Consider the following 8,695-nt stretch of genomic DNA (forward strand, 5'->3'; position numbering starts at 1 on the left):
TCTTCATCTGTAAAATGGGGATGCTAACAATAGCATCTATCTCCTGGGGCTGGATTGAGGATTAGATAGGCTAATCCACTCAGAGCTCTTAGCACAGAGGCTAGCCCAGCCAACCCTCGACAAATGTCGGCAATATTTATGTGACTCTAGGGTCTAGTCAGGTGCTACGAAAAGTGGGGTTTGTGTGTAGAGACCAATTGATGAACTATTTTTTGTTGTTGTTACTTTTTTACTCATTTGTGATAAATATAGAAATTGAGTGTGAGCATTACAACAAACCTAAACTAAGCTAAACTGCATCCTCTCTCACAGGTGGTTGGAGAAGCTCTGGTTTAGACCAAGCATTCTCACACCAGAGCCACCGTGGTAGGTGCATCTGTGATGACACCTCTCAGGGTCCTGTCCCTTGGTGTCCATGCCCTTGTATAATCCCCTGTCCTTGAATATGGGCTGGACCTAGTAACTTGCTTCGAATGAACAGAATATGCAAATGTGAGAAGACAATATTGCTAAGATTAGATTACCGAAAAAATGACACATTCCATTTTCCTTGCTCTCTCTCACCCACTCCCTCCGATAAAACACACTGCAATGTTGAGAGCTTTCCTACAGAGAGCCCCATGTGCAAAGACACAAGGGCACCACAGGAAGAACTGAATCCTGCCAACAACCACAAGAGCGAGCTTGGAGGTAGAGGTTGCCCCAGTCAAACCCTGAGATAAGCACAGCCCCAGAGGACACCTTGACCACAGCCTGGCAGAGATTCTGAGCCAAAGGACCCAGGTAAGCCATGACTGGATTTCTGACCCCACAGAAACTGAGATAATGAGCATTGTTGTTTTAAGCCATTGTGTTTTGGGGCAGTTTGTTACACAGCAATAGATAACTAATACAGCTCTTTGTGAAAATTATCCAAGAAGGTGTTAAAAAAATGTACACACCACTACACACCCACTAAAATGGCTAAAATCAAAAAGACTGACAACACCAGTGTTGACAAGGACGTGAGACATTTGGGATGCTCACCAGCGCCGGTGGAAGGGAAAATGGCAAGTCACATTGGAAAAATGGAAGTTTCTTAAAAGTTAAACATAAATCTACCCTATGACTCAGCAGTTCCACTCCCACGTATTTATCCAAGAGAAAGGAAAACATGAATCCGCAAGAAGACTTAGACATGGCTACTGAGAGCAATGTGACTCGTCCTAGCCAAACACTGAAAGCAGCCCTGCCGTCCACCAACAGGACAATGAAGTCGGTTGGGGCATATTCTTATAATGGAATATTCCTCAACCAACAAAAGTAATGAGTTTCAGGTACGCTCAGCAACAGAGATGAATTACCAAAATATGCTAAGGAAAAGAAGGCAGCTGTCTACAAATACATACTGCCTGATTCCATTGACAGAGCTGGATCTCAGCCACAGACAATTTGGCCCCTCAGGGGACATTTGCAGTGTCTGGAGACATTTTTGGTTGCCACAAATGGAGGCAGTGGAGCTGCTACTGACCACAGTCACCATGGGGGTTGGGAGCTGTTACTGGAGGCCAGGAGTGCTACTAAGCATGCCACAATGTCAACCCCTATCTCAGTTTGGACAGCTATAACAAATTACCATAAACTGGGTAACTTCAACAACAAATGTTTATTTCTCACAGTTCTAGAGGCTGGAAGTCCAAGGTCAAGGAGCTGGTGAATCTGGTGTCTGGGGAAAACCCACTTCCTGGTTTGCAGAGAGCCGTTTTGTTGCATCCTCACATGGTGGAGAGCAGACAGCATCTCTCTCACATGTCTTCTTCAAGGGCACTAATCCCATTTGTGAGGGCTTTAACCTCATGACCTGATCACCCCTCAAAGGCCCCACTTCCTAATATCATAGCATTAGGGGTGAGAATTCCAACATATGAATTTGAGGGCACACATTCAATCCCTAATTCCCCTACAACAAAGCATTATCAACCCAAAATGTCATTAGGGCTGAAGTTGGGAAACCCTGATTTAGATGAAGTTCTATGACAGGTGGAACTCATCAGTGGTAACAGACATCAGAACAGTGACTGCTTTTGGGAAGAATGAACTGGGTAGAGGCACATGAGGGGTGCGGGTTACAGCCTGAGAGATACAGATTTGTCAAAATTGATCAAGCTATAAACTTAGGATGTGTATATTTCACTGTATGCAAATTATATCACAATAAAAATAGAGATAGAGATAGATACATGTACACACACATGCACCTCTGAGTAACATGCTGAATTGGGTTTTCTGGGGTGGTTGAAGAATCTGTATGTTCAGCAAATTTGCTGAGTGATTCCTGCACACAACCGGCCCAGAACTTGGCTGTGGACCTGCATTTAGGATCCACTGGTCTCTAGACCAGTATTTCTCAAACTTTCTTTCCAAATAGCCTCAGAGGCAGAAGAGGGTGACACGTACTCTAGGGAAGGGGAAGCAGTTGGGAGCAATTGGGGATCTTTCTCCAAATCTCCAATTCTATCTTACAAATTCATGAGTCTTTGTATTTGATTCCATATGATTGTTTTAGTATTAAAATGTTTTAAATTACTACCAGCAAGGAAAATTTTCTTTTATGTTATGATTTCTAGGTCTGGTACCACACTCCTTCCACTCCCGAATACACACAAACACACACACACACACACACACACACACACACACACACACACTCCCTAATGTATGGACAAGCAGCATTAAGTCCGTTACATCAAGCTAGAAGAAACTGAGAGAGATCCTCATTTTGCTCATTTTGCCTCCAGGGAAGGACCAACTCCTACAGGCTAAGTGGGAACAGCCTCACTATCCTTTGAAGATAGCTTAGAAGCTTATCAAAATTTCCTTTCCAACTGCAGAGAAAATTTTCCTGGAGAAAATGTGGGGCGCAGCTCTTAAGCAATCCAAAGTTTTGATCTCCTCTGCCCATTCCTTCTGTAGAGGAAGGCACACCCAACCGATTGTGTCCTCGCAGATACCGACAACTAACTGAACCTTCATGGCTAGCCAGTCACTTATTAACAGACTTGTATTCATCAAGGAAGGCCAACTGCTAAACCTCAAGGCTGAACACAATAAAAGTTGATTTCTCACAGTCTGAAAAGGGCTGGTTATTTTCAAACTCAGGGTCCCAGCCTCTTCCACCTTGTGTCCCTGTTTACCTGTGCCCTGCACCGTTCAAATATAAACTCCCCAAATCCTCATAATAACCTAATAGGAAGTACAAATATTTTCAACCCCATTTTACAGAGGAAGACACTGAGTCCCTAGAGCTCAGTGCTGTGTCAAAAGTCATGGCCCGCTAGGGGGCGGTAGAGGCTGCATTCACACCCAGGCTGACTCACCCCAGAATCCCCTGCGGAACCACCCGGCCCGGCTGCCTTACCGCCACTTCAGCCACCACCTCCCATTTCTAGTGAGCCTTGACCACTCCTCCACGTGCCCCTAAGGCGGATGCCCAGGACGCCGCCTGGTCCCACCACCCACTACGCTGCCCCTGCATGCCCTTCAGTCAGGGAAACGGGACTGTCAGCGCCAATTCCCATACTTTGACGTGCATCAGCTTCATTTGGGGAATGAAGATTCCCAGACCCCCCAGAAGTTTGACTTGATGGGTTCTAGGTGGAGCCTAGGGACGCCTCACTTGGGAACACTCTGATTTGGGGGAGCCCCAAACATCCAGGTAGGGTAGACGTAGACACCCCCTCTTTAATGGTAAGCTGCTCACAGGCACGGCTTCTTGAGAGTCCGTTCAGCTCCTCCCCGCAACACTGATTTGCCTGGTAGGCCTCCGTCTCCTAGGAAGCTGCCAGCACTAGGGTCCTCTACTTCTTGCTTGCTTCAAGAATTGTGAAGCCATGTGCCTCTGGGAAAATCCACAGTTATTTCTGGGAGTGGGAGAGTGGTGACACAGTTTAAGCTGCAAAGTGGAAATCCACCTTGAAGAGGAGGCTTGGTTTCCGGTCCAGGCAGCGCAGTGTTTCCATGGCGATCTTGCCCCTGTACCATCTTTTGTTATCCCTTCCAACACCTCCTCTCCTGTTTGTTCCGAGTCTGTGCCCCCAATCCTTCCTCAACTCCGCCTCCCTCGGAGCTCACCGCCTCCTATTCTTTCTCCTTTCTCCTTGTGGTCATTTTGAAATCTAAAACAGCCCGTTTGTGGCTGGTCCAGGGCACTCACTGCCTTCAGCCGGTACTTGATGTGACTTGATTGGAGATTTGTTGGTGGGTGAGCTCTGCTGGCCGCTGCCCCTCCCAACCTGGCCAGGATGAGACACAACGAGAATACCAGCCAGCCCTAATGTAAACCTTTTATCTGCTGCTTGTCATCATTCCATCATTCATTGGACAATGATTAAACCTCCCAATAATGGCCAGCTGCCTGAACAACACTGTCTGATCACTGTCCTTATGGAGTGGACATTTCCAGTGGGGTAGAGAGCAAGAAGCCAGGAGATCCCAAAAGCTGTTTCCCTTAGGAATAAGTGCTATCCAGACCAGGACAGATGGTAATGAGGTCGGTTGTGGCAGGGGCGGGGTGGGGGGAGTTGTTTCTACTCAGAATTTGAGGGTCAGGGAAAGGTCCCTGAGCTAAAATTTGAAGAAAAAGAAAACCCATCATATGTAGCTTTACGATGTGTCAGTTACAAGTCTAAGCATTTTACCCATTCGGTTGCAACCTCACAGCCTCGTGAGAAGGCATTATTGTCATCCCCACTTAGAGGAAGAAACTGACGCACAGAAGGGTTATGTCTGAAGTCACATGGTTAATAAGATGCAGAGCTGGGAATTGAACCCAGGCACATGACTGTGGAGCCCGCAGGCTTTCCAGCTTGGCCCCATCCTTCCCTTCCCAGGAAGACACAATAGTCTGTTGTCATTCCCAGGTCTTGGATAGATATAAGGAGAAGCCAGTGGGGCTGGAGGAAGGATGTCCCATCTCTACCCTCCCAGCCTAACCATTCACTCCATCAACCATCATTCAACATTGAGAACCCTTTATGGGATAAAAGGCATGGCCAACACTGATCGCTACCCCCATGCATAGTCTGTCTGCATGTGTGTTGGTTGCGGGGACTGGGGAGGAGAGGAGATTATTAGAGTAATAACTATGATGAAGAACAGTAAAACACGAGGCAGAGTCTGTAGGAGCAAACCAAGCTTTGCCTGGAGAAGGGGAGGGTGGTAGGCGCAGAAAGGGGAGAAGGGAGAGCTGTAGGAGGATTCATAGAGACGCTGACTTTGGGTTGGGTGCCCCTGAAGTCTGACAGGTAGAGAAATTAGAGAGTGGCATTCCGCCAAGACGGCAGAAGGAAAGTTTGCACTGTGCCCAGAGTGCAGTCAGTCGGTGGGTGCAATACAGCTAAAACGCAGTGAGAGGAGGGGGGTGAATGCTGCTGCAATCTCAACATTTCTGGCGGAAACTGAATTTAAAAACAGAATTATTAACAAACAAACAAACAAACAAAACAAAAAGAAACTCCATGGGACTGGAAACTGTGAAATGGCAAGATCCTACCTAGAGGTTTCCTTCTTGTAGGTGGTCCCTGCATTATTTCAGCAGTCACATCACAAAGCCCTTTAGGCCACCATCTCTGTAAACTTTCTGTATAACAGATGCTCTGCAATGCACAACACAAACTTTACTGTATTTAATCTTCACACAACTATAGATAAGTGCCTAATATTTTCTCTATTCTATATACCCTAATATTAACAAATAAAAAAATAACCTAATTATTTTTACTACAGAGGAAGAAACTGAGGCTCAGGGAGATTGAAACATATCCAAGGTCACACAGCTAACATATGAAAACATTGGGCTTTGAACCTATGTCCACCCCAAGGCCAGTGCTACTAACCTGTATACTACACTGTGTGTGGTTTCTTGGGGCTGTGTCTGTGGATACCAACCACACAGTTAAAAATGGAAAAGTTTGAATCATTGCTTTCGCTTTTCTGGCAGGTGCCACATCATTAGGCTGGCAGCCCCATCCACTCCCTCTTTCCCCCACCAGTGGTCTGGTTGTTTTCATGAACTGCCTGGATGTTTAAGCACCAACTTTGGTATTATTCTCAGTTCTGAATCTGGGTTTGACATCCTTTGTGCAGGAAATGTGTTTCATTTGTGCCCTGAACAAAGGCGATGTCAAGACTATGTTGTAATCTCATCAACACTCATCATAAACTACTGTATTTTAAAAGGTCAGTAATCTGGGCTTGAACACAGCCTTTTCACTTCAGCCACCCTACCCTTATTTTCCCATCTCCAGTGGCCACAACAAGGCTGTCAGCAATGTGTTTCACCTCAGAGCACGGTCCCTGTGTCTTCCAAAATTTGACTTTGCTTTCCAAAATTTCCACTTCTGCCCCCTCTCCTGTCCCACTGTACTGGTTTACTAGGGACTCACATTTTTCCTGTTAAACTGAGTCCATGTATTAGAAGGATCTCAGCACTGCATAACTGAAAACTTCCGTCAGATAGGAACACAATTGTTTAATATCGGTTCATTTGAATCCTTTAGACATTTTTTTCTTAGTTTCTAATTTGTGTTTCTAATTTAATGTTCTTTTTTTGTATTCATTTTTGTATTAAAGGCTGAAAAGTTTGTTTATATGTCAGTTTCCTTGGCATTGAAATTAGGGTGTTCTTTCAGAGCAGCTACAGGATTACTTGATTCTATGGTGCTCAGACAATTGATGAAACCATTAACTAGGGCAACTGCCATAACCGTTACTGTGCCAATATATATTATAAATAATAAAGTGCAAAAATTTGAGTTTGTACCCATTTAAAAATTGATTAACATATATTCAAGGTTATCCTTATAATAAGACCTCTTTCACACTTTTGCATTCCGATAAGCTTTTCTGAGTGGAAGAGAAAGGAGATAAATCTACAGAACCATCAAACCCATGTGAATATCACCCATTAGAGGTGATGCAGTGTAGAAAAAAAGTGCAGGGAACTGCTAATCTAAGACATCCATCCACTTATATGCAGATACTTGAAAAGCACATCAATCTCTAACCCAGAAGTTTAAAAACAGCCGAATTGTAACGTGCAACTTCAAAACCAAGACAGAGACTGTTTTAACTAGATTCTCCTTATATTTTGGTTTTAAGTCAAACTGCTTCACATTATATTGCTGTCAAACAGAAATCAGAACACATTTGTTGCCTGCCAATCATCTATTTACCCACCCTACATACCATGGGAGATACATGAGTAAGTCCCTGCCCTCAGAAAGTTTACCATCCCATGGTAGACACGAGATATTCCATAAAGGGGAAATACAAGGTGCTTATACTACAATTCTCCTACCCTATGCTCATGGCAGATTCGGCTAATTGATCGAAGCATTCTTTCCTGCTGAGCTCAGACACAGGGTGTTTGTTCAGCTTCAGGCTCCAGGAAGCTACTATCCATTAATAGGAATTGATATGGAAGAAGAAAGACATTTGCTATTCCTGATTCAAACTTATGAAAAGATAGATAAAAATAGAAGGCAGTCTTAAAGAGCTAAATACCTGGACTGTAGGCTACGTAAGACCTAAGGAGAAACTCTTCATTGTTGATGTGATCAGAGATGGCTTCCTGGAGAAGGGGCTTCAATGCAGCATTCAGGGATGACTAACAATGAAAGAGAGAGAGAGGCTTCTGAAATAGGGAGGACAGCAGCAGCGTGCATCCAAAGGGTAGCATGTTTAGGACATGGTGAGTCAGCTGGAGAGGAAGGCTGGGGCTGGAGAAATGGAGTTGGAAAGCAATGGTGAGGCCAGGTCATAAAGGGCCTTGAATGCCAAGCAAAAGATCTTGAATTCTATCTTATAAACAATGGAGAACCTTCAACAGTTTGTGAGTAGGAGAATGACATGAGCAAAACTGTGTTTTCAGTAAATCAAACCAGCAGGTACATACAGGAGGGATGGACAGACATGAAGGAAACTAAGTGAGAAAATCAGCCTGGAGACATAGAGACACAGTGAAGGTAACACAGTTTGGGGGAACCATGTGCTGGGGAAAGGGAGGAATCCAAAAGTGAGAGCTGCCTCAAGAAAAATACACTTCAACTGTAACTTCTCAGGCCTCCCTTTCCAAAAAAGACACATGCACACGTATGTTTATTGCAGTGCTGTTCACAATAGCAAAGACTTGGAACCAACCCAAATGCCCATGAATGATACACTGAATAAAGAATATGTGGCACATGTAGGCCATGGAATACTATGCAGCCATAAAAAAGGAATGAGATCATGTCCTTTGCAGGGACATGGATGAAGCTGAGAACCATCATTCTCAGCAAACTAACACAACAAAAGAAAACCAAACACTGCATGTTCTCACCCATAAGTGGAAGTTGAACAATGAGAACATATGGACACAGGGAGAGGAACACACCAGGGCCTGTTGGGGGTGGGGTGGTTGGGGAGGGACAGCATTAGGAGAAATATCTAATGCAGATGATGGGTTGATGGGTGCAGCAAACCACTGCAGCATGTGTATACCTATGTAACAAACCTGCATGTCCTGCACATGTATCCCAGAACTTAAAGTATAACAAGAAAAAGAAAGAGAAAGAAAGAAGAAAGAAAGAAAGAAAGAAAGAAAGAAAGAAAGAAAGAAAGAAAGAAAGAAAGAAAGAAAGAAAGAAAGAAAGAAAGAAAGAAGGAAGGAAGGAAG

General features: G+C 44.4%; 1 protein-coding gene across 2 annotated transcripts in view; it reads right to left on the reverse strand.

Annotated features, from left to right (window-relative positions):
- The window catches only part of SYT13 (synaptotagmin XIII), a 43,677-nt gene that overhangs the window by 20,792 nt on the left and 14,190 nt on the right, over positions 1 to 8,695 (reverse strand). Inside the window, exon 2 of one of the 2 annotated variants that reach the window (XM_011963282.1) lies at positions 5,531 to 5,633. The exons of the other annotated variant lie outside the window; for it this stretch is intronic. The gene's annotated coding sequence lies outside the window, so the exon portion shown is untranslated. The remainder of the gene's footprint in view (positions 1 to 5,530; positions 5,634 to 8,695) is intronic. 2 annotated transcript variants of the gene reach the window in all.

Source organism: Colobus angolensis, unplaced genomic scaffold (genome assembly GCF_000951035.1).
Source record: "Colobus angolensis palliatus isolate OR3802 unplaced genomic scaffold, Cang.pa_1.0 Scaffold61, whole genome shotgun sequence".
Taxonomy (NCBI): Eukaryota; Metazoa; Chordata; class Mammalia; order Primates; family Cercopithecidae; genus Colobus; species Colobus angolensis.